At 31.5% G+C, this 16,604-nt stretch overlaps 1 protein-coding gene across 3 annotated transcripts in view; it reads left to right on the top strand.

Moving 5' to 3' along the window:
* Positions 1–16,604, top strand: part of LOC129758569 (extracellular serine/threonine protein CG31145) — a 211,988-nt gene that overhangs the window by 134,209 nt on the left and 61,175 nt on the right. Inside the window, exon 1 of one of the 3 annotated variants that reach the window (XM_055756100.1) lies at positions 4,705–4,723. The exons of the other annotated variants lie outside the window; for them this stretch is intronic. The gene's annotated coding sequence lies outside the window, so the exon portion shown is untranslated. Of the gene's footprint in view, positions 1–4,704; positions 4,724–16,604 lie in introns of those variants that run through there. 3 annotated transcript variants of the gene reach the window in all.

Genomic DNA, 16,604 nt, shown 5'->3' on the forward strand with positions numbered 1-16,604 from the left:
TGCCAGAATTTTTTCAGCACGTACCCGGGCCGGAGAATCCGGGCTATTTTTATCTAAAAACCTGGCAAAATCCGGGCATTTGGTTTCAAAATGTTGGCCAAAAATCCGGGCAATATCCGGGCAAATTTCGTCCAAATCCAGGAATTACTCAACACAAATCAAGGAAAAAAAACATGAGAGAAAAGTTTTTCTTCCATCAGCAGTTTTTAAATCGTATTTTACGCTTTCAAAAAAACTCTCATGATTATTTTTATAAATCTTGTTCAAAAAATTTCGTTTTTGAAGCATAAATAAAACTTTTTAAAACACAATTTGTTCTTTTTTTTTTTGTTTGTTTTAGCAAATAGAGTACAAATCCGGGCATTTCAAACTGGAATCCGGGCAACCTGGCCGGGCAGGACTTTTGTCAAAATTTGTGAAAAATATCCGGGCAAACCCAGATAAAACCGAGCAATATGGCAACCTTATGTATGATCGAATAGTTCCAAAAACCTGGCTGGCGAACTTGTTGACGAAATTTCTTATATAGCATTTATGTATGTATGTTTATCTCTATCGCATTCAATAAATTTGATAGAATGTTTGAGTCATGACCCACCTCAGGGTTAAAGTTTAAAAATTGATAGAAAATTTTTCATAACTCTTCATATGGCATAAAAAAACTTTACAGATAGGGAAAACAAAGAAAACATTAAAAATTCAATGTTTCTTTTGATGAAAAAGGATCAGACCTTAACTTGAGCCGGAACGAGTTGTTTGATTGACCGATACAACTCTTCATGTTATTTTAATTTGGCTACACTGTTTGAAAAAAAAACATCAATATATCATGAAGAGAAACTATAATGAAAAAACGCATTAAAACAAGAACACTTCAAAACAAATAACAAAAAAAAATATTGTGGGAAAGTTCAAAAACTTCGCAACGAAGTTTCGAAAGCATTTCCTCCTTGTGACATTGAATACTACAATTGAAGATGTACAATTTCTTGGTGGTAAAGTTTTATTATAAACTTCGAGAAAGAAGGCGCATTTTCACAATCGTCAATCAGGATACCGTAAAACGGGGTAACTACGATCACCAGGGTAAATTTGATCAACAATAAATTTTTCCACATTATCATCAATAACTCAGTCTATAGTTTTAATTTTTGAAAACTGTTTTCTACTTTTGAAAGTTGAGTACCAAATAGGCATAATTTGGATTGTATTTAAAAAAAATTTCTGTTAGTAAAAATCTTATTTCAAATCTTAAAATATCTATTTTTTCCAAGGCTCGCTAGAAACAGTTTTCCTGATGATACGAAAAAGCCTTTAGATGCAAACGGGTTGTTGAATGTGAAAGAACAACTTTTTTTCTTTGTATATAAACAGTTTTGGTGCTATTTTTATATTCATTTAATGATAAATTTTTGATATTTCAAAAATAGGGACATATTCCAAGAGTAAGCCCGTATTGGACAAATGGGTAGGAACCCTATCAAATCGTTAACTTCGAAGAAAAAATGAAACTGGAAATAGTGGGAGGGCCTAGAGGAATGTGTGAAGGTAAAATTTCATATGTATTTTGAAGCTCTAACTATTTAGCAATTATTATAATTTTTGCCCCTAAATGTAGGCAGCATCATTGTTATATTTTCGAGTTTAAATATTTTTGAAATAAAACGTTAAAATCAAGGTTAAATTGAAAAATTAGCATATGTAAATATTATGAAGGTGTTTTGTATCATTTATGATCAAGAAACTTCGTTAAAACCGTCAGAAATCAGACTGATCAATGTCACCCAGTGTTCGGCATCGCTAATTGAAAAATTAGCGGCGCTAATTAAATCGCTAACTCATTCAAATTTAGCGATCGCTTATTAAAACCGCTAAATGAGTGGAAAAAGTTATAGCTTCAAGCTCAAAGCGCTAATCGCTAATAGCTAACTGTTGATAAACAATAACGTAAACAGGATGCCAACAGCATGGATTATGATTGCTTCTCAATTCATTTGCTCAAATATTTTACAAACATACTTCAGATTGTTTATTGTGCCCAGGCTGTTGAAAAATCTTTAACCAGGTTTCACTTTTTTTTAACTTCCAAAATAATAATGCAAAATTCTCATGATAGGAGCATTGCCAAACGTGTATCTAAAAAACTAAATGAAATAAAAATGCAAATTCTATGGTGATACTATCTTATTTTTATTTTACCTGATTTGAAATACTTGTGAAAACTGCTTTGTGAAAAGTAAATATCTCATCCACTTAAAACAAGTTGTAAAAAGTGGATTTTTCCAGCATTCATTATTCGAGATTTGGCATGTGAGATAGTAATGTGTGATCTAAAAAACTTAGAAATTTGGAAAAGCTTTTGAAAATTCATTGATTAACCTAAAAAGCACATTTCAACAAATCACCGCATGTGGACGACAATGCTAAAGTCATGTAAAATATTGATCAAGTAAGCCGTTTACTGTACTTTTGCAAGCAAAAAACAGTATCTAAAAATTGACCTACTAGCTTTGAATTATATAAATGATGTTTAAAATAGTTAAATACTAACCATATTTATTGAATTGTTTGTCTGAGAATGTTGAGAAAAGAAGTGCTTAAAGAGAAAAAAAGTTAATCTGTATGAGGCACTTCTGCCCTGAGACCATTCGAAGTGACCATTTTCACTTGAAGCGCATATTGGTGTAAGAATGATGCCCGATGTCTCCTTTACTCGTCAAATGACAAAAAGTCTACTCCTATCAGTAATAATTTGTGAATTTGAAACAAGTAAATGGAAGTTAGCGTTCTTCATTTAGCGGAACCAAAAAATAGCGGAACTTTTTAATTCGCTAGCTTAATCAAAATTTAGCGGCAAAATTAAACCGCTAACAAAAAGTTATCGGACTTACTAGGGATTAGCGGATTAGCGTTTTTGTGCCGAGCACTGATGTCACCCCAAAGCATCAAATTCTGAACAGAGACGAAAACGATTTTTAAATCAAATTTAAAGTAGTCTAATAAATTTCTGCATCCATATCTCACGTTCCAAGGAATTCAGTACTGGTTTTAAAAATATAAAACTTGCCACTTTCCCCTTAACAGAAAAAATAATTGAAATATATTGAAAAAAAAAAGATCAATCTTACCCCGGATTACGGTACCAATATTTAGATAGTTGTTGTAATTTTTTCAGTAAAAAAAAAAAAACAAACAAGAGACATCAACGTAACGCGACGAACCTGGTGACTTTCGTCCAAACTCTGAATGACTTCCATGGCTAAAAGGACACATAAATGTTTCAAAATGTTCGAAAAATTTAGGACTCTTCATAATATACTATCTCGTTTTGATTAAGATCGTGAATTATCAATGTTGTGTATGTTATAAATGTTAACTAGCATCTTTAAAACGACCTATAAATTGCTTGCATCGTTTTGTCTTCCAAATAACCTTTCATTATTTCCTAGAACAAACGATCGTCATCACCGAATGAAAGCTTCCGGAACAAGATAATGATCGACAAATTGATGTGTCATTTTCTTGATCGAAGTTTCATCCACAGTAACAACAACAATTTTGGCGAATTGAGCTGGATACTCGAAAGGAAAGCATCCACAGCTGTTTTCCATCTTGCAAGCAAGAGCTCTAAAAATAGCGACATGCAAACTAGCTAGCAACTCGAATGGGGTAGAGACAAAACAAAAAAAAACTCATTCAATTTTCATCTCATAACATCGAAAAATCGTGCGATTCATCCAGGTGAAGAGCCGCGTAAGTAGTTGCAAGCTGCTCGATTTGTACCAGTGATTAGTAAACATGCCTACAGTTTGTTTGTCTTGATTTGAATTGATTTTAACTCACAAATGTAACCTTAAATTATTTTGTATTTCGTTTGAAAAATTTTAGAAAAACAATTTGTGAGCTTTTTTAAAGCACAGCTTTACACAATTAGTAGAAAGATTCCAAATATCGAAGCTGAACTGTCATTTTTGCTGCAGCCTGTTTCGGAAATTCGATCGATCCGCGCTGCTGCATGCTCGGGGAAGGAAACTTTCGCTAAGTTTTCCAACTGTGAATGATTCAATTGCAAAACTCAACCATCATCATCGGGGTACTTCACAACTTGCAAGAAGTTAAAAAAAATACCCCTAACGACCGGTAGATGCTTTGTAAGATAATATCTTTGGAGAAACCCTATGGCACAACGACTCTCGGCACTAGAGATGATGGTTCTTGAAAACTAGTGCAAGATGCTTTTCGGCTGGTAGGGTGATTCGAATAAAATGTGAAAGAATGTTTAAGTGTATGCTTATATGTCAATAATAAGTCATCTGTTTTGGAAAAAATAAATTTCAAAGCATGGTAGGTGTTTGATAAATGAATTATTTCACAACTTTTAATATCGTACATTAAACAACATTTTTCGGAACACCCTGTTTCTTGTCGTGCTCATGTTTTATAATCGGGAAACCCAGATTATGACGTTCATTCAAGAGTCTCTAGACCACTACAGTGGTATTATTCAAAGTTCTTCACGAACTTACATCATTTATTACTCTTTGGGATATCGTTAAAAAATTAACGGATGATCTAATCGGAAGTTATTATTCCATGTTTGATAAATCGATTTTAATTCTTATTTTTTTTTTATTTTCAGGTAAACCAGTTCACCGTCCAACTATCCATTATGAAAAAAAAAACTACCAAAAAATGAATCCAACCCATGCTGAAACCATCAAAGGTACACCTTTATTCATTATCAATATAATTTAATGTAGGTGTTGATAACATTTATCAGACCATATAAAAACAGGTTTAAATTTTTTTTAAGTTTTTAAACCATATGTATTGCTAAATTCAATATAAACAATCATTGTTCTATGTCAAATGAAAACCAATGTTTAATTATCGATTTAGATTTACATTAAAAAAAATTTTTTTTTTTTTTGTTGTATAAATACGTAAATGCTACCTTAAATTCTTTAGATTTATTACAATCAGGTTTCGAAAAGCTTATTGATTCAATCATTCAGCAAAAACTAATCAATTCACTTTAATAAATCTTATTTTTACTGATAACGTCAAAAATTTATCGTGATTGATCATTTTTAATTTCAATCAATATTATATAATTATTCTTATTGGATTTCTCAATTTATTGATTATATACATAAACATTTTCAACTAAAAACCAACATATGTTTTCTCACTCTTGATTTCAAAAATTGAAAATTTGATAGTAATGTGCTGTTAATAATTTTATTAAATTTTTACTGATATTGGATAAAAGTTAACATAAAATGTATCAGCAAAGTTCAAAAATAGAGATGTCCTTTAAGTTACAATATCCATAACCCATTATCTAAACTTTATTTATAAAAAAGTGTTTAAACTTTCGCTAACTTAGTTTAAAAAAAATAGATGTATTCAGAAGTTTTTAACGCGGCTTTTCCACATAATTTTTGAGAATAAACAAAATTTTAACATCGATTTCGGAAATGAATAAGATGTTTACCAGTGTGGAAAAAATCCTTACTGTATTGGTGTTTTTCTCATAGAAAGGTCGATCTTGAGAAGAAAAAATATATTGGTCTTGAGAAAAAAAAACGTGTGTAAATAAACTACACAGATAAAAACTTATCGTTTAACGCTCAACGATATATTTTTTTTAAATTTTTCTTCAGTCACGGTATCTTTTTTGGAACGATTAAAAGACTTTTTTTCTCTTTTGAATATGAATTTAAAACTAAAAGACGAAATATGCCAAGTATCTCATACGACATGTTTAAACCTGATTACAACTTTATTATCTTTTTAAGTTTTGTTTTGACTTGACAGTTCTTTTTGGTATGTTTGAAGACATTTGGTTGTTCATCCAGGAAACAAAAATTGATTAAAAAAGTAAGTTGCAAATTTTGCACCAGTTTCGTGGGCTAGCTTGCACGTCTGTTATCTCAACATACTTTTTTCGTCCAGAAGTCCAGAACAAGTTTTTCTTTTAATTTAATGGACAAATTTCAAGTTTTTTGATTAAAATTTCCACAAGAAATTATTTCGAAGAATGAAAAATCTCAACAATTCCACCTGAAATACATTGAAAATCAGTGAAAGTGAAAGTTAATATTAAATGAGACAATTAGGATGAGTATGGATTGTCCCCTGATTTATGACAAATCATGTTAATTAAAGCTTTCTAAAACGATTGCTTTGAGAAGCTTAAAAAGTAAATTGGAAATGGGGCTTGTGATATATTTAGCTCAGTTGGCAAGTCAGTTGCTTCTTGAGGCGATTTCCGTGAGTTCGAGCCCAAGAGTTGTCGATCACAGTTGTCCCGGATAAGTTTTTCAATGACTGCCCACCAACTGCATCGTTGATGACTGCCAACTGAGTCGCGAATGACATAAAGATGTTAAAATGACTTTAATCGAAATAATAAAAACTGGAAATGGATCAATGTTTAAAAAATTTGACATTTTAGTAGCCTCGTAAAAATGTTGGCAGTCAGATCTAAGCGCTACAATCATTCTTTATTTTACGTTAGATAGACACTCCGTTTAAAGGCGGGGCTGTGAAAGAACGATAACAAATCGACATAATAAACAAAATAAACTTTTCGTATTAGTTGAAATATCTCAGATATTTGTAAAACAGTTTGATCAATAAAACCAGTTAATTTTTTTTTTTTTGTTTCGATTATAGTCGTTTTACCATCTTTATGGCATTCGCGACTTTATCAACGTTACAGTTGGCGGATCGTTATTGAAAAACTTATCCGGTACAACTGTGTTCGATATTTACTCTTGGGCTCGAACTCGCAGACATCGGCTCAGGAGACAACAGACTTGCCAACTGAGCTATATCACAAGCCCATAAAAACCAGTTAATAAAAAAAAAAAAAGGAAACTCTATGGATCTACTCAAATTTTCAGCGTGAAATCGGGTGCTAAATAAAAATAAAATTCAATAAAATCTGAGTAGAACAGTTTTTGAGTTACGCTCATAAAATGAAGAATAAAAAAAGTTGTTGTATATAGATTTAAATATCTTGGACTGCATAGTATTAATAATTTGAAATCTAATGATCAACGGTATTGTTGATTTTAGTGAATTTATGGTAGTTAAGATTGACCTTAAATATCAATTCAAAACAATTATTTACGGTGGTTTTTTATCAAAATCGGTTGAATATTGAAGAAGTAATGGGGTTATTACTAAACCGTAAATATAAGCATTTTTGAATAATTTAACGAACCACAGTGTACTAATCTTAGAATAGGACGAATTGAACCAGATGAATCTCACTCACTCCAAGATAAAAATTTAACTTTAGTATACCAGAAGATCACATGCCAAATTTCAGCAAGATCTAGCCAAGAGGAGGGGTTGCTTGAGTCCTATCATAAGACTCAAGCAACCCCTCCCCATGGTCAAATCTTGTTTAAATTTAGCGTGAATGGGATTTTAAGGTATTTTGCCCGAGAGGAGCATAAAATACTGTTTTTTTTATTAAAAACTTTTTTTCTTTATTGAATTATTGCTTTTTATGAATATTTTTCTCTAAGCCAAATATTTGACCCGAAGACTGCAACACTATTGGACTTAAGTTTTTGCCGTTCAAAGATTATATGTTGGCCTTAAATTGTCGTTGAGTGCATTTCACGCATTTTGTTTTATGGGATAATTTTCGGCAAAAATACAATCTTTTAATTCAAATTGTGTTATTGTCTTGAAGTTACATGTTTGTCAAAATTTAGACTTAAAGAAAAATATTCATAAAAAGCAATAAGCAAATTGAGGCTCTTGGGATCCGAGGGGTGTAAGTGCCTATATGATAGTTTCGAGGAAACGCGCTTCAAAGTTGTGAAGGTGCTCGATTTTTCATATATTTTCAAATTCGAGCAATTTGAATTCAATCAAAAAGGTGTTCAAAAATTATGAAAAAAAAATCTAGTTTTGCATTGTAACATGAAGAATCGAAAGGCAAACTTAACTCAAAATTGATTTATTTTTTGTTCATCTCTAGAAAAATACCTTCAATATATATTCACGCTTGAAACTCAAGCAACCCCTCTCCATCAAAAATTGCAAATGATACCCGGCTCAGTGATGGTTTATACTGATATAGCCTTTAAATGTATTTGGTAGAATAAAAAAAACCCTCTCCATGCTTAGATCTTGCTCAAATTTGGCATGTGACCTTCTGGTAAGCTGAGATCAATCTTGACTTTTAAACAAGTCAGATTCAGCATGTTTAGTTCTTGTAATGATATTTTTAAAATTATTTTTATTTACATAGTGTTCCGTCTCACGACATAACTTGACGAACATAATTCCTAAAATTCACTCGGTCCATGGCAACCGTTCTCCAATATCTCGGGCACCCCACGTTCGCCAGATCACGCTCCACTTGGTCTTACCACCTCGCTCGTTGCGCCCCAGCTCGTCTTTTTAAAATGTCACCATCAAATCAAGAACTGCCGATAACAAAATTTTCACTAAAAACAGTTTTTTTTGCTATCATGAATTCCCTTATATCAACAGTACTCAGGCCCGTGCGAAGGGCTCGTCTATGGGGGGGGAGGGGGGGTTTTGAATACTCAAATTTTGCTATTAAAAATACCAAAAATACACAATATACATATGAGGAAGTTGATTTCTAAAATCATTTATTACTCATTGTGATTTCACTCACTCAAAAAATAATAAATTACTCTGATAAAATAAATCAAAACTTCCAAAACAAATCACAAGTTTCAAATCAATGATATTTTGGGTAAGTTTTTGATACATTTTTTAAAATGATGTTTGTTATTCTGAACTAGAAATTTGCGTCAAAATCATTTCTAAGTAGTCTAGTTTTAAAATTTAAAACAAACATTCCCAAAACACAGATTTAGACAAAAAACAAAAACTCTTAAGCGCAAGTTAACCCTCCAAAGCCGTTCGGGTCAATATGACCCGAAGCGCACATTTCAAACATCTTTATCATCATTCCAATATACTGATGAACTGGTAGTTTTGACAGACCAAGTATGTTCTATGAAAATAATGATCAAATTAACGTCAAAAAACTAAAATTTGAGTTTTTAAAATCGGTTCATTGAGAAATGAAATACAGCTAAGCAAAGCAAAAACTGGATGTCGTTTTTTTTAAGTAAGACTTTTTTCTACCGGAAAATCTGTCATAGCGGTAAAAACTTTCATTGGACCCCAACATATTTATACATTGTCGGATAGATGGATTCTTGACAATTTCAAACATCAATGAAATAATTAAATACAGAAAAGCTGTCAGAAGTTATGAGTATTTTTAAAATAAAATTGATTTTTTGGACTTTTTACTTTCTGAACCAGTTACTGAAATCCTGGTAATACATATCGACATTATTTTGAAATGATGAGTAATTAGTAATTAGTATCATCAAAATCGGTTAACATTTACAGCCAGGAGAACGAAATCAAATTACAACGCATATTTCCCCGAAACGGATATTTAGCGAACGGCTTTGGAAGGTTAACTGGAAGGCGTTGGGAAAAAGTGGTAGAAATTTTGACTATTTCAAAATTTTACCATGCAAAAATGTTTTCGATATCTTTGAGCTTTGTATTTTTTACAGCTTTGTTTCTATTTCAGCCGTATGTGATAGAAAAATTGCTATAATTGCGTCACAGCATGCAAAACTATAACACGTGTTGTTAAAAAACTTGAAGGCCTCAGATCTTGAAAATGTTTTTTCATGGCAAAATTTTCAAAATGTGTAAAAAGTGACAAAATTTCTACCACTTTTACCCAACACCAGTGAACTTGCTCTTCATAATGTTAGATCATTTAAAAAGTTAACCATGATTAGTTGTGAGGATAATCTAATAATTGTTGTTTATTATTCATCATCATTTACATTGCATTTTCAGCTGAAGCTGAAACATTACGGTAAAGTGTTTTGAATTTGAATAAAAAAATAATCGTGATTTGAAGGTTTATGTTTTAAGAATACCAAAAATTCAGATCTGAAAAACGTAGATAATCTAATCAAAAATATTTCTAAAAGTTTAAATTGTTTAACTTTAAAATTCGGTTAATTCATTTTCAAATTGAAAAAAAAACAGCACTATAAACGGTGGATTCATCTGGAAAGTAAAACAAAATATAAAGATAAAAATGAAAAGTTTTTAACCATTTTTCATTAAACCCGCCTTTCCATGATAAAAACGTATTTATATAATTTAATTGATTACTCAAGGTAGAAGCATTTTGGTGCTAATGTTTCAATTATTGATTTGGTAGATATAAAAGAACAGAAGTCGAATTTTTTGTCTAATTTGTACTACCACATTTAATCACGAGCTGAAAAATGTGTTAGTTTTAAGTGAAATCAATCATTGATAAATGATTAACTATCAAACCTTTATGTAGGAAAAAATTGGATTCTGACTATGTTTAATATATTTCATTCAATCAAGAGTTGATGATGATGCATGATTTTAAAAAGTAAAATCCTACTTTTTTTTAAATTTGTAAAAAAAAAATAGGTACGAATATTTTTGACATTACATTTATAATTTAAAAAAAAGCTTCATTTCTTTCAAAAAATTCTTTGAACCTACAATACGATAAGATTTGTGGTTCTTGAACCCGATTTGATATAAAACTTCTAGAAAGTTTCGATAAGCGAGGAAAAGTAAACAAATAGAAAACTTTTATAATAACGCGAATAAAGCAGAATTAAAAAAAATTGAAGTCTTGAGGAAAGTTGATAATTGATTTGAAACTTTTATTTTAAAATTATATGTTTTATTTGTTATTTTGTTGTTTTTATTTGTTATTTTGTAGTTTTTAAATTATTTCAATAACAAGAGCAAATAAAAAAAAAATATTTAGATTCAGGGAACGTCATAATTTCGTTTTTAATTGATTGCACCTTGAAAATATGTAAATTTTGTGGCCTTGTGTAATTTATCAAAACCTTTTTAAATGTAATGGTGAGCATTGAGAAGAACAAGGAACATTTTTAAATTGAAACGGAAATTGGTTTCTTGAAGAATATTTTATGCCAGCCTAACAGTTGTAATAACATAAACAATTTCTAAATCGAAATTTTCTTGTAATGAAGAAGAGGATATTAGATTTTAGATTTGTTTTGCTAATTCTTTGGACCATCGTGACGGGTAATCACCTGTGACATTGTGTCCAACTTTTCGATGCATAAAATAAGTATTCGATGAATAATTGGTACGTTTCCAACTTTATTGATGCTTAGTTAAACTTTTTAATAAAATCCGAGCTATAAAAGACGAGGTAGGGTTTTTGTATCTCAAGTTTAGAGTTTCAATACAAAGGGTTAATAGAATATGAAATCAAAAACTACAACTAGAAATTATTAAGTTACAATTCGTGAACGTCATATACCCTGGAAAAATGGAATGTCTCGAGCCTAGGGTGATTAAAGACTGAATTCCGCCGGAGGCGAGCCACATTTCTGACTTGCTTGCTAACACTTATTTTTAAACACCTTCCAGTATCAAGTAATTTCCCAATACTACGGTGAAAATTTTACTCGAAAGAAATCTTCATGGGGAAGATTTGAGATTGGTTGGGAGATTGGAAGATTGGATTTTGAAAATCAGTAAAAATCTATCAACTGGTTGGGTAATGAATAAATTGATTTTCAGCAAATTCAGTCAAGAAAAATTCTCAAAACGAATTTTATTTCTTCATCTGACGTTTCAACATTTAATATGCCTTTTTTGACAAATAAAACGAGAAATTTTTACTCCTTTGAAAACTTTCATCCATTTGATATATTTGGACATTTTTCCTATAAAAAAAAGGGTAAACATTATTTTCCAAAACCTTCTTAAATAATCTTTACTTTTGAATAGATTTCTAATAAGACCCTCGAAGTCAAAGGGGTTCAACTGTAAACGATCAATTTTAAGTTAATAACAAAGTTTTTTCTCAAAATACTTTTATACCATATACCCCTTTGGCTCCAAGGGCCTTATATATTAAGTTTAATTCAAAATTTTTAAAGATATAAAATTATTAAACTTTGTAGAATACGTAAAGTGTAAAAGTCAGCACTTCGATGCTAGTACTTTTTTCTGTTAAATATTGAGAACGAATAAAATTTTATCTCTGGTACTTTTGATACAATTTTTACTTATTGAGTTTTTATGTGAGTGAAACAACGTTTAAAATTTACGTAACGTATTGGGTTACTTTTGCTCACCCATACTTTTGCTTCACGTCTGATGATGAGTGGAGAAAAATAAACAGTCGTTAATTTGACAAAAATGTTTCACTCACCAAAAAAAAAATCAATAAGTAAAAACCGTATAAGGTGACGGACTTATTTTAGACAAGACAACCTTTTTTGAACCACCTCTCTTATAAAACAAACGCGCAGTTACAAACTCGTGTATTTTAAAAACTATTCATATGACCGAAAAACTTTCTGTTGAGGAAAAAAACTTGTTAATATTATATTGAATGTAGATCACACTTTTTCAGTCATGTATTCTTCCATTATTTTTACCACAGAAGTAAATCCTTTGCAAAATCATAATATTTTACACAAATTCACCTGGAAAAACCAATTGGAATCTACCCCTGTTAAACAGCTAATTACTTTTTTGTCTACTAGTAAGATACAAAGTAACGGTCTTCGACAAAGTTGAAATTTTCTCAAGAGAAATTATGTTGATTTTTATGAACAAAATTTTAAATTTTCCCATACAAACATAGAAGTTTAAATTTACTCATGTGAACGTTACTTAAAATTCTGCAAAAAAAATCGTGGATGAGTTTTTTGGACCACAGGGTTTGAAAAATTCAAGAATGACTCTAAATCGACTCAATCGAGCCTACACACCACAAATAAAATTAGCCATGTCAGGATAGGTTATCCTTTCAAAACTTTCGGTACTTCAGATTACTTGAATGCTTTACCGAGAATTAGTGGGTAAGAAAAACATTCAAAACATTAAGTTCAATTGACACATAAATCCGTTAAAATCCATCGAATCAACCAAAACAGCCTGCATATGTAGTTCACATTTTTTCCATCACCCTCTATGCAACTTGAAACAACTTGGATAAAGCAGCTAAAAAACTATCGAACCACCATTAGCTGCACACTAAAACAGTTAAAGTTGACCAACGATCAACGAGTTGGAAATTAAACGCTAAATCGTCAATCGAATCGCTTTGCCTGCTGCCCGACTCAATCGACTGACTAAAAGAGCCCAATCGACAAACCAATTGCTCTCAATTACCGGACACTCTCGAAGCACTGACAGCTATATGGTAATGATTATTAACACCTTTTAAATCGTCACACGACTGGCGAAATATAATGGCGATACAATATAAACCATAATCGTGTCAAAATGGCCAAACGCAGAACCACATTGAATGGCGAGGTGAGAAGAGTGTGGAGTCGCCCGCGTGGCCGGATTCATCGAAGCGCATCGAAGTGGCCAATTCGAAATGGCTCTCGGAAGTTCCGCCATCATTCCATTGACCGTTCCGCTCGAAGCTGCATAGATAGATGGCTTGCTGGCTGGATGGCATAGATTTTTTTTTTGTTATTTTTGTTATTTTGGGGCCACATGGCCAGGGCCTGATGGCTCAATCAGCTCTCAATCCACAATCTATCGGAATTCCACAATGGACCAAAAGCAGCAGCTCAGTTGATGGGTAATTTTAGTGGAGGTGTTAACTTTTTTGCAACAACGACGTGCTCTTGAAACCAATTTTCCGAGTTCAATGCCTAAAGGGGGCTTTTATCTACCCACCTTGTGATGTTCAATTGAGCCCATTTTGTTCATTGTCGGAAATCAAGCTGAGCCCTTGAATTATCGGTCGCAGCACTTTATTTGGGTCGAGTATTATCAGGCTCGAGCTCCGGTTTTTAAAAACAGCTTAATACACTGATATATATAGTTTTACTCAGCCACAATTTCGAACCCAACCGAAAGCTTCACAAAATTGTTTCGAAATAATCCCTCGATTTTTTCGGGATGGAAAAATAAGCTCGTTGCACTTTAACGTTTTGAACACGTTTGAAATTAAATAAATTATTTTACTCTGATAAACTGATATAAATTTTCGGAATTCCGCCACTCAAACTGATTGACAATAAAATAATTTCCTATCTTAAATGCATCCCTATTTTCCATACATACCCATAGAAAACAAAAAAAATGAAGCTGCAAGCGTAAAAATTTGTGCAATCTAATCCTGTCGTAAATGGTGACATTTGGTCCAAATGGATTGATATCAAATTGAATGGGGCACCCCGAATGATTGACTAGCGTTGCCCCGATCGATGTATCTCAATATGGTCAAATATTTTTCACCCCGAAGCAATTACTCCGATGTCAATTCCGAGTATAGTTTTCCCCTTTTCAGATGAATGAATCCAATCGATTTGCTTGTTCGTTTTTTGCGGATTCTTCAATTTGCAGATTAGCTTTTATAATAATAGGTGGAGGTGGTATTTGAATAATTCAGATATCTTATTTCCATTGTATTACAATATTTATAATAAAATGGCAATGATGTTTATAACACGTTCATAACATTCTCTGAATTGGAGAATGCAAATAAAAAACCAGTGTTCTAAAATATATTGTACGCTTAAGCAATTAAACATAAATACTAGATTTTTGGACGTTCAATCTAAGTTAAAACTTTTCAAAACTTTCGTTTTACCCCACTTTACATATGGAGATTTTGTTCTAAGCAATGTGTCTGCATTTTTAGTTGACAGACTAAAAGTGGCTTTGAATGCCTGCGTGAGATACGTTTTTAGGCTGTCTAGATTTTCAAGAGTAACTTATTTACAAAAACATCTTCTTGGCTGCTCTTTCGAAAAATTCTATCAATTTCGTTCTTGTATGGTCATGCACAACTTAATAACTACTGGTAAACCAATGTATTTGAAATCCCTTTTAATACCACTACGAAGCTCGCGTTCTTCCAGTATTAAAATTCCAATCCACAATTCTTTTTACTATAATAGTTCATTTGTTGTTCGAGGTATCGTTAACTGGAATCAGCTACCGAACGTGATTAAAAACATAACTCAAAGAAGAGGATTCAGGGAGAGTTTATTGGCAAAACTAAACGATACAAATTAGGACACCCGTAGATTAGTAGGCACATTTTCAGAAAAAGTAATAGAATAATCATCAAACAAACTATCATACAAAATGTAACAAATCAAAAGATTTTCAATCTTAAGTTGCATAAATATAAAAATAAATAAATAAATATAAATAACATTTTTTGTTTATTCTTAATCTAACTTTTCTTTTGTAAAATTTTTAAAAATAACAAGTCAATCAGGTTATGCAAGCCTAGCAAATGAAAAAATGAAGATGTGAATGATTATTTTTTAACGCGTTGCCATCAGAAACCGAAAAAAGCCCCGTTCCTTAAATCTTCTCAGTTTTCGGTTGATTTTTATCTGTGTTCAATCACCGACAAAAATCAACCGAAAATCGAGAAGAATTGATTGTTATAAATTCTACCTAGCTTTCTAACGTTTCTTTTAAAACATTTATAATCGAAAACAGAACTAATTTGGTGCATACATTTAGGGACAAAAATTAAATTAATTGCTAAATAGTTTGTGCTACAAAATACATATAAAATTTTACATTCACAATTTCATGTAGGCCCCCATTATTTCCATTTTCAGTTTTTCTTTAAAGTTAATCATTTGATAGGGTTCCAATCCATTTGTCCAATACAAGCTAACTATTGGAAAATGTTCCCATTTTTTAATTTAAAAAAATTATCACTAAATGCCTATAAAAACAGCACTATAACTATAAACATACAAAAAAAAGTAGTTCTTCCACTTTCAACAACTCGTTTGCTTCTAAATGCTTTTTTGATATCATTAAGAGAGCTGTTTGATTGCAAGCCTTGGAAAAAATAGTTTTTTTTGGGATTTTTAAATTACATTTTTACCAACAGAAAAAATTTCAAATACAAACCAAATTTTGCCTATTTGATACTCAATAAATAGGCTTTCAAGTGTAGAAAACAGTTTTCAAAAAACTCAAACTATAGACTGACTAATGATAAAGTGCAAAAATTTATTGTTGGCAAAGTTTCCCCGGTGATCAAAGTTACCCCGTTTTACGGTTTCTGAAATCTTTCTCCTGCAGTATTAATGTTAAATGAAATAAGACTTTTTTGAGTGTGACATTTGAGTGTGGATGACAAAGACATTTCTAATAACATTCAGAGAATGAATAAAATGTAAGTTGCTTTTTAATAGCACAAAAAGTTGTTCGACAGAATCATCAATCCAGGCGTTATAATACTTGGAATAAGTGTTTTTCTTATTAATATTTTCAAACAATTTCCGAAATCAGAAAGTTTTCTCGATAGGCAAACGATTTTACTCTGCTGAACGTCGAAGTATCGCAAATATTCGTTTTCTACACATATCACAAGGTGGATCCAGACTTGAGGAAGAAATCGCTGTAGTCAAAAATGTATCATAGTAATGATAGAATGATTAATGAAGAATCAAAGTTTGAATTCAATTCACTCTTCACTTTTTTTCATTATTCTCCACATCAAAATGAACATATTCTCCTTG

This window comes from Uranotaenia lowii, chromosome 3 (assembly GCF_029784155.1).
Source record: "Uranotaenia lowii strain MFRU-FL chromosome 3, ASM2978415v1, whole genome shotgun sequence".
Lineage (NCBI taxonomy): Eukaryota > Metazoa > Arthropoda > Insecta > Diptera > Culicidae > Uranotaenia > Uranotaenia lowii.